Below are 17,457 nucleotides of genomic sequence, written 5' to 3' on the forward strand. Positions count from 1 at the left end.
ATGAGTAGTACAGTAGGTAAATCTACTTTTTAAAGCAAGGAACATTATACCAAAATTTTCTCCCTGTGGTATTATAATGGACTTGTTGACAAAATTCAGTCTAATACATTGAAAATATTCCTGTTCTTCACAACAACAAAATAGCATTTGAAACTATCTAGACCATTGACAGCCTTGTATCAGTCAGAGAAACATAAGAAAGGGAAAAATTGCTGTGCCATTACATATGTAAGAGTCTTACCTAGACTTTCCACCAAAAAAAAAAAAAAAGCATTTTCCTATTGTGGGATTATACTTTGCCTAAAACTTTCTTAATGCTGAAAATAATACAAACCAACGAAAACCTAGAAAGTCAGTTTTCCTATTTCCTCCATTTGTAACTCTCTAGAACAATATTAACTTCAACAATGAATACAATCCCTAATACTGCCTGCTCATTGAGAGATCTTGCAAACAGATTTCTTGCTGACTGTTATCCTTTGATTTCTTCCAGGAGATGAAATAAATCCTTTTTTATTAAGCTATGGTTATGTAGTTTACGATTTTCCACTACTATTAGCACGTTAACTTAGACTTTCTTTTCTCTACTAGACATTGGCACTATCATTTAGTGCTGTTCTCCATATGTTGCTCAGTGTGGTATGTGATAGGGACTCTTAGCACCTGGACCATTTCTCAGTTCTCCTACTCCTCATCAATAATTCCTGCTTCATGTGTCCATCACTCAGCAGCCCACACATACATTTCCTGGTTTGTTGTTTTTTTTTTTTTTTTCTATTCGGTTTCTTGACCTTTTTTTTTAATCAGTCTTTAAAACCACTTTTACTTTTTCTCTAGAAAGACAAATTAACACCGGTTGATGAAAAGATGTGGAAGGGTTACTAAAGTCACATGTTACCAAACTTTGCCAAGGTTTCTTTTTTTTTTAGATTTTTTTTCGTATTAAACAGGCTTTTCTCTTTCTTGGTGGAGGGAGGGTGGGGCTTGACATAGCTATATCAGAGACATCCAAGTCCTCTGCTTCTCATTGATATTTGATAAAAGGACAGAGGCTTGAAGGGCTGCTAGGTAGGATAACTTCTAGGACTGGTAAAGGCAGCATCTCACACCTGCAAAATTATACTAGGCTTGGCTTGCATCAGGCTCTCAAGGCTACACATCAGTTTTGGTTACTGTAACTTGGTTCCTCTCACAGTCAGGAATTTGGATCACCCCAAAGATTCCTTGTAAGCACAGATGAAAAGAAATGCACTTCATCTGGAAATAAATTTTTTTGGATGTTTGGATTGTTCACCAGAATGTAAAACTTCTTTACAGATATACATCAAGCACTGAACAAGAATGCAGAAGATCCTACAATAAGTTTTCTGACACTATTGCTCATATACCTTGATCACTCATGAATCATCTAAATATTGCTTCAAGTAATGCAATGCACTTCCTCTCATCATCATTGTTTTTCTTTATCTTGGTCTGGGAATAAGCCCAAAGTTTTAACTTGTTTTGTGTTGGTGTAACATCTCATCTGGAAGAAAACCACATTCAGAGCTTCCACTTGCATCCTTTAGTAAATGCTATATAGGAATAATATAGTCCTTAATTATCAACATCTGGCAAATACTGTCTAGCCACATCTGGGTGGATCAAGCATCCAAAAAATTAATTAGTGAAATATAGAGCAGTATATCAACCTTAAAAACAAGAGAAGAAACTGAGAAGGACTCCCCTGAAGGAACTAACAGTTAACAAATCTCATGCTATAAGGTCAAAAAGGCAAGAGGATGAGAGGAAGTACTTAGCTTATGCCCTCACTTGGGAAAAAAAAAATTAAAAAGATCTTAATTTCCTTGAAGATTTTCCCTGATGTCTTATGATAATAATTTGTAACCTGAGAGGTTCACAGAAACTTGAAGTCACCTTTCTGCATGATTATCCTAAATTTGACACTAATACCAAATTCCTTCAATTCCCTACTTCCTGCCAGAATGCCCAAGCATTGTCAGATGTCAGGGTTCTGAGTTAGAAGACACACTAAAGGATTGGTCTGTATTAGTTTTAGTGCATTTCTGTGCCAAAAGACTTGGAAACCATCCGAAAAATATCCTGATAGATTTCAGAAGTCTAACTCCACTTGCCTCTAGTTACACCAACTGTAATTTAATTTCAGTAAAGTCATGCTGCAGATTTCTAGTAAATAATTCAAGTGCAGGAAAACTACTAATATAAGAAAGTCTTCAGTGGCAGACAGCCATAGCCTAAATCCAAGCAGGACACACAGGTATAGGCAGATGATCAAGGAAATTATTTAGGATTGTTATATGGAAAATAAAATCTCTGAACAGCACACCCAGGCTTTGAAGTGGACAGTTACTTCTGTCTAGCCAGAAGAGATCAGATAACAGATTTTCAGTAAGAAATTTCTGGTCTCTCTAAAAACACTTTAGTCCTTCCCTGTCTATCAACCTAAAGTCTTCTTTTTGAAAGAGCATTTGTTACCTAGGTAAGCAACAGAAAATAATTACAAGATCACAATTTCACTATAGTAGCAAAATATTTTATATTATAAAACAGTAACTGTCAATCTTAAAACACCTATCCTATAAAATGTTTGGGTGTTTCATTATCCTTTCAGTATCTTAATTATATTCTTAGATATGAAAGGCTATTAAATTCCAAAATACACTTAATTTAAACAAAGGCTCATATTAACTGGGATGCATTGCTTCTTAACAGTAAATGTAATTTTCCTCTTTTCTGATTACTTTCTTTGGAACTACATTTATTTCTCTCAAAGAGAAAGGATTTTAGGAACAATTCAATATACTTTCTTTTTAATCTACCACACTTCGTTATTGACCTACACTGGACATTCATTTGTTTGCTTCTTGTACTAAAAATCTGTTCTAGTCATGCAGCTGAAGAGCTAGGATTTCCTTTTGTATGACATGGACATGTAAAGACTGTACATATACAACACATTGTGGGGTCTGGTGCTCAAATTGTACATTTAAATAGATGAGATAACTCTTCCACAATTACAGGAATATTACTTCCAAATCCCGTATTATGTTTGCATCCCTATGAAAATTACAATTCCACAGTAAATAAGAAAGGAGGTCCAAAAGAGAAGAAAACCACAAAAATAATGAATAAAATCTAAAGTGCCCCATTCTGGGTTATATCCTATTTGAATTCTTCCAGACATGTGCCTCCCATATGAAACTGGGAAGGAAATGATTCCGCAATTCCATCTACTGAATGTTATTTCCACTGTGCAGTCCTGGAAATTGCCTGGGCAGAGGAAAAGGTCTGAATTTACATAAATGGGTTTCTGTTTTGCATTGCACACTACCTTCCTGTCATTTAAGTTCTAACTAGAAAAAATAGAAGCAGAAGAGAGAGCTGTGAAATGTAATCATTTATCCTCTTATTTCTTAATAATGGCCCACATACTACCATCTGTTGTGCAATACTATGCAAGCAGTAATGTGACAGAGCAAAAGCCAACACTGGGGCAAGGAGCAGGGACTCCAGTGAGTGACGCCCACACAGTAAAGAACCACGTCAAAGCAGAAACAGCATGGCAACAATAAGAGAGTGATATAAAAAGCAAGGGCCATGTTAACTATCACAGCAAGAAAAGGGCAAAGGAGGCATCAGTATGCTGCTTCCAGTCTGCAAAAGGAGAACAGGAGATGCTGGCTCATTACAGATCAAAGGACCACAGAACGGATCTCAAAGCATCTAAACACCTGCCTCCAGCGCAGCTTTCAGTCATACTATCTGCAGCTAGCAGTGGCTCCTTCGATGTTGCTAAATCCAATTGCCACAGAGTAGAAGTTTTGTTACAGCTTTGGATGGAGCTGGATGTGATTTGGGCTCTTAAGAAAAGGCAGTGTGCTGCCTGAAAAGCATAAAGACCTTTGGGACTGGTGAAATGTCTGCATCAACAGAAGCACAGATCATACATCAAAGGAAGTGCCTTATTTTTTTACCTCAGCATCCATTAGATCATATCTATAACACTCTGCCCAGTTTTGGGAATCCAATGAAATTGATACAACAAAGTGAGCTCAGCAGAGTGTCCCCAGGACAGCTAGAGCTGGACCACTTGCCCAGTGGGGCGGAGAGGTTGAGGGCAGTAGCTGCTGCATCCTGCAGCAAGGGATGGCTTTGGGGGCATCTAACTGCATCCCCCAGGGCTGGCAGGGCAGTTATCAAGGAAACAGAGCCAGGCTCTTTGCAGCTGTGCCTGGAGGGAGGAAGATGGACAATGGGCATAAACTGAGGCACGAGATGTTCAGGCTGCATATGGAAAGCAATGTTTTCACCATGAAGACAGTCCAGCAGTGGGACAGGCAGCTCAGGGAGGCTCTGCAATCTCCATCCCTGGAGACTCAACTGGACATTGCCCCAGCAGGAGCTGGACAAGAGAACTCTTCAGGTCCATTCAAATAAGAAATAACTTAAGTCTAAAAAATGGATGCTAACAGACCTGCAAGGATATTTGGACCTTTGTGAGTTTGCGCAAGCCCTCAGGGGATTAGGCCATTCAGAGTATTTAAGATGGAACACATTTCTGTGACATCAGCATATACTGCACAAAACCAGCAATCAACAATAGGATGAGGGGATGCAAGAGACTGGAAAACAACACTTAAGCTAAAAATGTACTAAGAGGCAGAAAAAAAAAAAGAAAAAAAACCTGTTTCATGAAAGAATAGCAATTCTTAAACCACAAGATTACAAGAGGAACATAACAAGGGAGAAGAGAAATCCCAAGATCAGAGAAGTGAAAGAATGGATCATAAAAGAGTGAAAACAATTCAGAAAGAGAACAGAAGAGTTTTCCCCATCTCTGCACATGGATTTACCCTTGGAATATGAGTTGTTATGGTAACAACACTGCAGGATTTTTGCCAAGGAGTGGAACATCAACCTCCACATTATGCCTCTAGGGCAGGTCTCTGGCTGCTATTTCCGAGGAGTAAGAAACTTCTACCAAGTAAATGTTCATTCCTCTAAATACTAAATGGAAACCACACCTATAACAGCAGTAAGAATCTTGTCTGTTGACTGAAAAAGTACATAATAAAAATAAAAAACCAAAAAGGGGCAGAATTAATGAATACATTAAAAATAAATCAGGCTAAGTATAACATAGTAATGTCAGGGCAAAAAAGAAAACTTTGATGAGAAGAAATATGTGTAGATCTGATAGTAGAAGGATGACTAATAATTCCTTCTTATCCTCCAGATAAAATTGAGATTAAAAAAAATGAGTAAGTGTGAATTTTTCAGCATTTTTGGAAAATGTAGATGACATTATGCAAATTTAGACTGAATACAAAATAAAATAACAATTTTAATTTCTCACAATTTAAATAAATGCAAGAGAAAGAGAAATTATTACTATTTACAACTCTCTCCATTCTTTAAGTCTTTACTATTTCTAAGTATTAGTATATCTGACTTTCATATGAGCTACAACATGGGCACCCAGTTTCATGCTGTACTATAACTGATCACTTACCACATAAGCAGTTACAAACTCTTTATTTTGTCTCAATGAAATCTAAAAAAATTAAGGATGGAAAACAGTCTTCCTCGACTAGCTGTTGTTATGCCACTTTAAATGCGAAATTGGTTGACAGTGTTGGTAAATCAAACCTAGCAGGGCAGAGTAAGCATATTAAAGTCATATCAGCTGCCTTTACTAGGCAAAGATGTAAGGATTTTTCCAAGCTAAGTTACTTTCTCTCAAGCCGTGCTGCTGTAATACTGTCAGGACTGAGCTGCTGCCTAACCCATAAAATCAACCAGCCTACTGGGATTATTCTGGTTCTGGTTGGTAGCCTGGTGATTGAAAGCGATAGTTAAAATCTGATCAGTTCATGCGCATGTGGACCTATTCCTTTAACAAACATTTTAATTAGGATTTTTAAATACTTATTGAAAGAAATGCATTCACACTTCACAGGGTATTTCTACAGACAGTCATTTGCAGAACAAAAATCCCAGTTCTCCTCAACCCCATTTCCTTGCTATCGTAAAGTTCCTTTGAAATATGTTTTCCAATCTAACCTTTCATTTTGAAGAGCAATCTGAATACCAGGCTACTGTGTATGCATTAAAATCAAAGGCGAAAAATACAGCCTCCTGTAAAAGTGAGTGTTAACAAAATTTAAACTAATGCCTTAATACTAAAACAACATAAATTTTCTAATTTGTAACCCAGGTGCACACTTGAAAAATAACACCATGCTAGAGAGACGTCAGAGGGGGAAGATGATTCACAACTCAAATAAAATGGGTTTCACAATTATCCTTTCAAATTTCAGCTGCAATAAAAAAAAAAAGCTTTCAATATCAAACTTCTTGCTAGAGTTACTAGGCATGCAAACAATATTAATGAAATATTTCACTATGAACATTAGGTCATTAGACGAGGGTTAATATCCTTGTGAGGTGACTAAAATATGCTGGATAGTTAAAAACCATTTCCAGTTTTCAGAGTTTTCACTTTTAACATTCCCAAAGTACAGGATTATGTCCAGATCTGTTCTATTTTTGACCCAAAGGTATCGGCTAATTAAAAGGAATATGTTACTGGTTTTTGAGTAGAAAGAAAAGGAAGAACATACTTTTCCAAAACTTCCTTTAAATTTTTCTCTCGGTTTACTTAAATCGGCTGACTTGCAACAGTTTCCATAATTATCTTGTTAGATCAGCTCAATTAAAAATAAGTGTTTATTAACACAGACTAAATTCGAAAACAAATCACTTACACGCAGTAAGTGATGTGTACATATAATTCTTCCTGCTAAACTGCAAGTTAAAACCCTAACCACGAAATCTCTCCCTGCATTGAAAAACTGGGTCAGGAGTGTTAGAGGATTCAAGTAACCGTAGGCTTTCAATGCACATAAATTATTAGGTCTGTATCCATGCTGTACATGACGCCAGTGGCTGAGCCCCAGGTGTAATTCCCCTTCCTATCCCTTTCAATCTGTGAAAGCCTTTAACTTCAGCTGTAGCCCCCTTCAGCCAGATCTTGAGACCATGGGGGAGATTGGGGTCAGAATCAGGTGACAAAGGCTGGCTTACCTCTAACATAACACTCACAGGGGGAAAAAAACCACAGCTGATAACAAACTCATGATACCGATGTTAAGGACCTTTCAGACGCTGAGTATCTACTGAACTATCAAGAGGTATATTCAGAAAAAAAAAAAATTGCATTAGCCAGGAAAAGAGATGAGACATCTTTGTCTTTGCATTCCCTATTCTTGGCTTTCTCACCTTATGCCAAAGGGGAGGAATAAACACACACAAGTGCAGGACTCAGCTGGGGGGCTCAGACACACTGCTGGCCATGGACAACAGCAAGTGGTGCAAGCCCACGTGTGTGCGTCTACAAGCACAGCCACAGACATATCCACTAGACTACAGTGTTTGGTTGTCTTGCTCTTAGAAAACATTAAAACAAAAAATACATTCCCACCACAAAAGTAGTATTATTTGGAAAACTTTTCTCCCCATTGATTTTTAAAGGCTGTAAATATGCCTCAGTGTCTTTAAAAATAACTCCCATGCCAATCCAACAATGTTAAAATGGTCATTTTGGTGCTGTTCTTAAATATAAACATATATTATAGGCATTTCAGATATTCTGAAGAAGTATTAATAGTGGCAGATTACCTATGAGATCCCTGGATGCTCATCAGAAAAATGCATCAACTAGATGAAAGCTACCAGCTATAGAGGGAAGATAAATTAGTTTAGTTTAATCTAAATTCAGCCCATGCCTGTACATGTGTGTGTACACACACACTCAAAGTGGCCTAGACTTCTTCAGGAGAAAAAGGTGAAAGAGAGAAAAATGCAATAGAGAGAGCCTGAGGTAAAAGAAAAAAAAGAAAATTGCGAGAGTGCAGCAATTTGCAAGAGAAGAAAAGGAATGATTCTAAACAGAAATGTAACCCTTCTTTTAGGATTAATTTAAAATAGTTTTAATTTTTTACAAAATTTTTGAAATGTTTTCATTTTATTTGTTTCTAAAATTAGCTGAAATTTGTTAGCTGATAATTTGAAAATTCTTTTAGCTTAATTGTCATTGGGGATAAATTAATTTTGAGTATCTATTATGACAATTACATACAGCTACATTTTCAACTCTAATGCATTTTTAATAACCTTCATCAGCCAGTGATTTGAATTTCAAATCTCCTTCTATGAAGAAGTAAAAATTAGATAGTTTTGTGCTAATCTTCATAATAAATTGCTCTTTATTTACGTCGCAAAGCCTCCCTAACTCCAAGTAAATCAAAACCTTAAATGAAACTTAGTACTCATAAGACTTATTATATTTCATCTCCCTTTATTAAGAGAAAGCAAATTACAGAGGCAAACCTGTTGGCCCTCCCTCATACACCATAACCTGCTGTTTGTACCTGTCCGCCTCCTTTTATAGCTACTGCACAAGGGTCCACGCCTCTTCCCATTTCCACAGCAATATGGTAACCATTCCCCAGCAACATAGACACATAATTCAGACTAGCTTCAAGGGAAAATGTTGTCATTAGGAAAAAAAAAGTAAAATCCTCACATAACATTTTTTTACTAGTGTTATAAACTGCAGTCTAAAAAAATCTAGTCTTTAACTTTCATCATGACCTTTTATTATTTATGTAGTATACCTACTTTTGACACTTGAATAGTGAAAATACATGCACAAAATATTGGAAAAAATACAAATGCAGAGTTGAGTGCTGAAGGCTAGAAAAGGAAGACCTCAATATTACTTTGATTACTAGTTCTGTAAGACTAGTTTACCATTTTCCTGTTGTTTATGGCAGTGGGCCCCACCTGGTCTGATTTATGGCCTTCCTACCCTTTATCTTATGACATATAAATACCTTTATGTTTATTGGCACCTATTCTATACATACTATGATACACATTATCATAAATATATGATTGCATTTGATTTTCCATAACTATTTTTCACCACAGCCAGAATAAATGGTGAATACCATTCTGCTAAGTAGAGGCTTTATAAATTTGTTTGACTGTCATAAATTCATAATGTTTTTCTGACTTAATGGTACAGCCTGACTTCTCTCAGGGTTCTGTACTGGTCATCATACAAGTATATTTCACACAGATGGTTTTATTAATGTTAATTTTCTTTTACACCTTCCTTGCTTCTGAGATGTGTGGATTATATTGGCAGGGAAGAAACAAGGAATTGCATGGTGAAAACAAATGAAAGTCAAAAACACGTCCTTTAAACTTTTGATTTGAGTTTAAGATATCCAGATTCCACTTTTCACTTGCATTAAAAAGGAGAGTTTGGTTAGTGCAACTCTCTTTTATATGCTAGTTCAATCCTTTCCTCTTGATTTCCCCCAAAGGACCAATGAGGATGTGCTTCAGAGACCTTAATTCCAGTCTCTCCCCTCCTAAGTGCCTATCTCCCAGCTCCACTGGGGTCCCTGCTACTGAAACCCTCTCTTCCAAGCACAGGATCTTCTTATTTTGGCACTGGCCTCTCCAGGGCCATGTCTGAGAAGTGAACACCTCCCAGCTGCCGGAACAAATGAGGTAGTGTTATTGGAGAACAATTTACTTGGCTGTAAAAACCTGAACAATCCCTCCTTGCTTTCTGTTAATGTGCACCTGTCCTGCTGCACAGACTTTCTTTACCAGCTTTACTTGAGCTGAAGAGACAGACCATGTCTGTGCTCTTTGCTTCCTTGTTCATTCACCTCCCTCTCATTTTTGGGATTGTTATCTCTGCACCAGTCTCCCTGGCTTTGTGCAGTCAATTAAAATAGATTTATTACTTTTAGTAATATATATTTTCTTCAAAATCTTCCTATCCTATTCTTCGCTTCAGCATTTCTCATATAATTATTTGAGCAGCCAGCCTTCCATCAGCCTTGGTGTTTCTTGCAGATATCCAAAGGATAAGGTGCCTCTCACAGAGTGCCAGAACACTTACTCCTTTATTTTTCTCCCATGCTCTAAGATTTGGTCTATTTCTTCTCTTAATTCAACAATTTTCCTTTCCATGTGACCAAGTGCCAGAGGATATGCATACAGAGAATCGCTCCACAATCTCACCTCAAACACCTGTCTCTGTTCTAGTCTATAAAAATGACAAGTAGTTCCTACAGTGAATACCAGTCTTTAGCGTTGAAAGAACTGGGGGAAACATATTTCACTACTCAAGAGAGAAAACAATCTGAATTTCCATCACATTCAAAGCCTTACAGATGACATGAAACATTTTAGCTGTCAAAGTCAGAAGTTTTTCTAAAAAATATGCACAAAATATAGGTTTGCAAGGCTTTAAACTTTGCCAAAACATGGCTAGATTTCCATGGCAAAAGCAGAATATACATAACTGACACAGAGACCACAATATGCTCTACTGTAAAGCAATAACACTAGAGCAGTTCAAAGAAAATTCTCCTGAGACAGTTTTAAGAGACACTAGGAAGATTAAGTATACTTTTTCCATCACCGAAATATACTCAGGAGAGGTCAAGACCAGTTTGACACAATACATGCAGGACAGGGATGTATCAAGAGCTAGTAGCAACTTCAGTGACACGTACTTCATAGTTCACAGAAAAGCTGTGTTAGATGGAACCCCTGGAGATCATCTGGTCCACCTTGAAAGCAGTGACTTCAGTCAGGTTACACAGGGCCTTGCTGAGCTAGGTCTTCAAGATTTCCAGTGAGGAAATACTGACCTCTCTGCTTAGCCTGCTCTCATGTTTAGTCGTTCTAAACATCAGTTGGCTATTCTTTTTTTATTCCTTATATCAAGCTAATTTCTCCTGAAGTAACCTCTGCTCATTGCCTCTTGTCCTTCCCCTGAGCATCCTCGAGAACACCTCAGTCACCTTATCAAAATTGGGAGGCTGCAATGTTGCCCCCAGGCCTTCTTTCCTCACTAGTGCAAATCTAGCTCCTTCAGTCTTGCCCCAGGTTCTCCAACCTCCAAGTTCCTCACTGACACTCTCTGGGGATTTTCCCATCTTGAATAGAGCAGTGAGGGGACCACAGTGAGCAGAATTAGGCACAATATTACAGGTCTGGCTCAGTACAGTGAAGCCTTCCAGGCTGAGAGTCCTCATGCTGCTGCCCATACTCCTCCTGAGGCTTTCCAGGACATGGTTTGCCTTCATTGCTGCTGCACAGCTGGCTCAGCTCAGCTCACTGCCCAATGAGATCCTCGGGGCCTTTCCAGGAGAGCTGCACTCCACACATTCAGACCCAGCCTCTTTTATTGCTTTGGTTATCAGGCCGTGGGTGCAGGACTTCTTGTTTAGCTTTCTAGAGGTCATGAAGCCTCCAGTCCTGGAGATATTCAAAACACAACTGGACATGGTCATGAGCAATGTGATCTGACTGATGCTGCTTTGAGCAGGGGATTGAAATAGATGGCTCCAGAGGTCCCGAATTGTTCTAGGGTTCAATGACATTTTGGAAGTTTTACATTATCTTTCTTTTCTCCTCCTGCTGAAATGTTTAGAAGTCCCTCTCCTATCCAATATTATTTTTTCCAAGAAAAAGGTTTGGTCTTCCAGCTTCTTTTAATACTTAATATAACGAAAATACAGGCTTCTATTTAAACAGCTGATTTGCAAGAGCAGAGTGTCCTTTTTGCTGCCAAATTGTACACACACACTCAACTACTACTATTAATTTACTGCAATAAAGTGTACATGGATCTTCATATAAGAACCACCACTAAGAGGTCTTGGTGTTGCTTTGTGTTACAAGTAGAGATTATCTTTACTTTTCCTACTGTTATTTCCCTCTTTGATACTTAGATTCAGCCACTGATGTCACTTTTGAGGAATTCAACACCACACATTGACACTGCTTCTTTATTTAACCTGTGAATTTACACTTCAAATTAATACACTTCAAATTAATACACAATTAATACACAAATTAATACATCTAAACTCAAAGGTTTAGATGGATGAATGCATACAGGAAGGGACTCCTAGGATAACTTACGCATTTTAGGTTCATATTTGTAGGACCTCAAAATCCTGTCAACATGCTCAACTTGTAGATTTCTTCATTACATTGTTAAGGAAATAAGATGTTATTGCCTTAATACAATCTTTGTCAAAAAAGATTTTGCTTTATTAGTTTGTATGCTGCCCTTTGATGTGCTCAGACTCTCTTAATAGCTTTATTACCAGCACAGCTCCAATTATTCCTGCAATTTGCTTTCTGGTACACAGAATGCTTGCTTTGAACAGCCATGTTGTTCAAATACTTCAATATTTTAAGAGGCATCTGATAATTACTGCAAATCTTTTTGTTTGGTGTACAGAACTGTAGCAATTTTGCCAACAGTTATTCATTTAAATAGGGTTAATTTTAATCTCGTTGGCTAAGTAACAGCAGCCTATGGAAGCAATGTCCTTCATAACCTTCCCATACCAGCCACATGATTTTGCTAGAAGATATTACTTGAAAGTTCTGTAAACAAATATTTGAAGATAATTACATGTCAAAATGAGATAAAATAAGGATATAGTTTTCAGGAAGATTTAGTTATCTCTGCTTTGGAAGACATGGCAAAATAGGGATGTAAAAACCACAGAAAGTACATTTGGGCACCTCCTTCAACCCCAAAGAGTAAAGAATTACAAAAAGCAATTGCTAAATTCTCAATTATTTGCAGGTAAAAGCTTGCAATATATTATTCAAAAGTAACATAGTCACACACATTCAATGGGTCCATAAGAAAATACTACATTGAGGTCACCATTTTGAATTTTTCTGAAAGAAGTTTTGGGAAAAAAAAAATTACCATACTTTTAAAGAACAAGGGTAAGGGAAGAAGAGGGAAAGGAAGAAGTGTTCTAAATCTGGGGTGGTTTTCAAAGCAAACAACATCTGTGAATGTGACTAGATCTTCATAAGGTATTCCTATTTAGCGTTCATCAAAAAAGAATTTTTGAGTGAATTTAACCAGATGAGAAAATAAAGACTTATTGAGGAACTGCAGATCAACTAACAAATAGTAGAAGCAGAATGGTCAACAGAGCAAAACCAGGGAGGTTTGAATTTGAGATTTTGAAAAACAGGCAGCATAACAATTATACCAAGAAAAAAAACTGCAGAAGGGGAATTCAAATAATATTTAAATTTAGAGGCAAATCAAGTGTTTTAATATATCTTATCACAAAAATCACACGAATTAACCCTAACACATTTTGATGGCTGTTTGTTCATCTTTCTTTTTAAGAACACCTTTGCAGCTGAGAAACAATGCAATATCATGAGAAATAACATGCCAGATTATAGAAGTCCATAAGGAGACTTCTGATTTGTAGTGAACAAGAGTAACATAAGAGTCTGAAATACTCCACAATAAAGCAGGACTCTTGGACTAAACTGGAATAAGCAGTAGGCTAGTTCACATCTCTTTAGCAATAAGAATCTTTATTTAGGCAACCTGGCAGTGGCAGAGAGCACCATGGAAAAGAACAAACCAGAACAACCCACAGGTAACTAGGTGGAAAAAAGGAGAGAAAAGTTCTTATAATGATTATGATAATGCTGCCATATATAAGTATTTTACTTTTCATTTCAGGGCTGTAATTATATTTGAGAATTGTATGAGCTACCAGATATATGACCGTGTCAAAATTCAGTGGTTTCCAAAGTTATCAGGAATTCACTTACCCTGAATAAGCACCTCATGGTTTAAGGTTGTCTCAGTTAGAGACATGGAACTGTGCCGTAGAAGAATAAGTATCTTATTGTTCCTGAATACCGTGCTCTTAAGCACAAAGAGAACCTGTCCCCTCCTTCCTCTTACCAATCAGGACTATCTGGCTGTGTGCTTGTGAGCACATGTGGACAGAAGACCTTAATGCCAAGAAGTGTTCAAGAAGCTGCTGTAGCAGATATAAGAGCTTGCCATAAATCATTGGGATTGCATTCCACAAGTTTCTTCAGGACAATCAACCTAAGAAAGAAATTTGTAAGGTATCTCCTATTGTGTGGCCGTGGCCGCAAGTTTAATCCAGTAAATTACAATTAAAAGGCTACTGCTGTTCTTTTTCTTGATTATTATCTATTTTTGGGGACACATATTATATAATGTGCTTAACACCATCTGTTAATACAGATATACATTTTTGACTATCAGAAGTCATTACTAAAATGTTTTGCAATTTATTTCCTTTTGCATTTGCAGATTTATATAAAGCACATCATAATCGAACATAATGACAGGAAAAACAACATAAATCTAAAAATCTTATCCTACTTTAATCTTGCTAGCTTAAAACTCAAAACCTTAGAGATAGCTGTTGTTTACACAATCTTAACAGAACAATCTCTCATATTAGGGGGATTGAATCAGTAAGTCTTGATCTCTATGCTAGATATCAGCTATTTATTTATTTGAAGGGTAAGCACACTAGCACTGACAGATTCAAGTTTGTCTTGCTCCAAGACAGCTATATCTCCAACCCACAACACCTTCACTTCATGTGAAGGCTATTTAACTTATAAGTGAAGAGGAAGGATGCATGAATGGAAACGGAAATTTTACAAAGAATGGAAGAATCCTCATTTTGGTATTAATGGACTACTGTTAGTAATTCAGCTATATCATCCTTAAGTGGCATTTGGGCTCTTGAGTAACTCTGTTCTCTGTGTAGCTGGGCCTGAAGTACCTATGATCAAGTTTATAACACAAAGACATGTCTAAAGAACCCTCCCTCACATACCCACACCAGACCATGTCACTTTTCTCTACAGTAAACCCCAACGTGAAAGTGCTTATTTCTCTTTCTTGCACATTTGCTTCATACTCTGGGGTCTGTGGCAAGGTTTTTGATCCTGATGGGTCAGAATCTATTCTGGTTAGTTGCTCTTCAAGCCCTACTTTGCTCTTTCTAATTCTGCTTTAAGAATTAATTGGCCAACTATGTAATGCTTTTTCTCGTTCATTTGGATACACTCCAGGTTTGGACGTTTGATCTCTCATTTCTAGTAATCTCCATGTTGCCACTTAACCATGCTGACCTTCTGCAATGCTCCTGAAAGTGTCTCCTAATGGGTTACAGGCACTGGTACTGCCTGATCAGTATATCTCCAAAGCATGAAAAATTCACTTTTTATATACCTTTTATCTTCTATTACAGAAATAAGAAATCTTTTTTATTTACGATCTCTTTTAAGTTGGTAAAGCTGTGGTGTCTGTTTTTGGTCTTTTCTGACAGTGTAGGGGTGGCTACCAAGAACATACCCACCCCTGGCATGGATGCAGAGCTATTGCTATTTTATCCTCCCTTTGGAGGGAGCAATGGGAGTCAACACAGCTGTTCTGCACAACCTCTGCAATGAATGTTCAAGAGAAAACAGAACAGCTAAGAGATAAACTTACCTGAGCAAGAGTGCAATGATCTAAATTTACAGTAATGAGAAGTTTTAATTTGATACCAGAAACTGCAATGAACAGATGAGGTCACGTTTTGGCTAATGAATGTAATATGCACTGTTGCTGTCAGGAGGCACTTGTCTAGGACTAATGCCATTACTGTTATTTATAGTAAGAAAATTACTAGTAAAAAAAACCCAATGCCAAAGCAATGCACAACAGCAATTTACAGAATTACAGAATAGCAAACAAACCCATACATAGTCTGGATACTGAGCAGGGGGAGGGGAATAATTTTTCTAAAGAGGACAGCTTTTTTACTCATTAATGACTATTTATTTAGCATATGTAAACCAGAAAATCTCTATTTTTATTTGTCTAAACTTTGTGTTAGCAGTTCTGGGTTTTTTTCTTTGTTTAGCCCCTTCTATAAATTACACTGCCCAGTACACAAGTTTATTATGTAAGTAGGGGAGATATATAGTCATCCAGGTAAAATACTTCGAAGAGGAATTTCATTTAAGCCTCATTTCAAGCTCAAACATGGAAAAGTGGAGACCTTGACGAGTTACTTATATCAGGGTACTGTTTGCAATCCTGAATATTGATTTGAACACAGATGAATCAAAGATATTAATTTTTGTTATATTTCCACTTGAGATGTAAAATTTTCTTCTATATCTCTGCATAAGAAAGCTAAAAAAAATTGCACAATACAATCTAACTCTGGGCAACTGCTAGGCCTTCTCCCAAGGTAACGTAGATGATCTGAAAGTCTAAAGGACATAAGTTCCTAGAGAAACACAGTGCATTCTGAGTACTCCTCTACAGCAACCCCTTCTACTACTTACAAAGAAATTGTACAGGGAAAAGGATCTCAGGGTTGATATATCTAGTCTTATATGAATTCTAGTGAATGAGCAGAGCCTTTTGTCCCTCTATGCACATTGTCCTTTAATAAGGAGTCAGGCTTGCAACTTATATTTAATTCTTACTTTAAAAAGCACAAAGTCTCAGTTCTTCAATATTTAATATTTTTTTTCATTGATTCTCAGTGTTCAGAGTTAATCTTCAATTTTTCGTACCATATGCCCTCTTTATATTCTGTGATTGAGAAAGGAAATGGAGAATTTCAAAACAGGGCTACTAGTTTGCACTGACTAGAGATAAATACGCATTTTGAACAACTTCAAAATATAACAAACCAATAAACAGCTCTAGAAAAGAAAGAAAGAAAATCACAGTATTTTCATCCAATACCAGCAATCAAATAACTAAATTTGATCCTATAACAACGTGCACTGTTCCCTCAATAGTCACACTCGATGACTATTCACAACTCATGCACATCTACTTCACCACTATTTTATTTATCAGAATGGAGGCAATTGAGAATAAACACTATGAAATAATAAAATATCCTTGGAAAAAAAATCAAGCCAGAGAATAAGAGTCTGGGTTTCTATTTTGTGATAATATACCCTCAGAAATGATTTCATGGCTTAACTTGAAAAATGGGTATAATCCAAGTGAACAGATACAATTCCTCTTTCTCTACAGCCAGAAACACATTATCCTTTTAAATAGGAAAGAGTATCCATTTCTTTCTCTTTCCATCCTATCCCCATGGAATGGAATAAGAGGGGAAAATCCAGATGAAAAAGAGTAACACCCCTCCTTTCCATTTGCAAAGGGCGACTCTTCCATCAGTACTGCAACACGCAGCTGCATCTGTATCTATGTTACTTTCTTAGCTTCTCAAACAATTCCTGCATTTCACATTATTTTTTCTACAATGATGACTGTTGACAAGCAACATGCAAAGCCTTTCTGAGTCCTTTTACACATTAGGTATGCTATAGGTGTAACAGGCTCAAAAAAGAATTAAAAAAAAAAACAACACAAAACCTTCCCCAAAGCCTTGCAAAAAAGCTGCAGCCGCATCAGAAGCCCACACTGGAGCAGGCTCCTGGCCTGTGCACCCATGGAGAGAGGAGCTCGTGCTGGAGATGCTTTGCTGG

The 17,457-nt window shown here is 37.1% G+C and overlaps 1 protein-coding gene across 2 annotated transcripts in view; it reads right to left on the bottom strand.

The window, feature by feature from the left end:
• The window catches only part of DOK6 (docking protein 6), a 249,503-nt gene that overhangs the window by 136,137 nt on the left and 95,909 nt on the right, over nt 1-17,457 (bottom strand). The gene's annotated exons all lie outside the window — the stretch shown is intronic.

The sequence above is a fragment of the Corvus cornix genome, chromosome 2 (assembly GCF_000738735.6).
Source record: "Corvus cornix cornix isolate S_Up_H32 chromosome 2, ASM73873v5, whole genome shotgun sequence".
Taxonomy (NCBI): domain Eukaryota; kingdom Metazoa; phylum Chordata; class Aves; order Passeriformes; family Corvidae; genus Corvus; species Corvus cornix.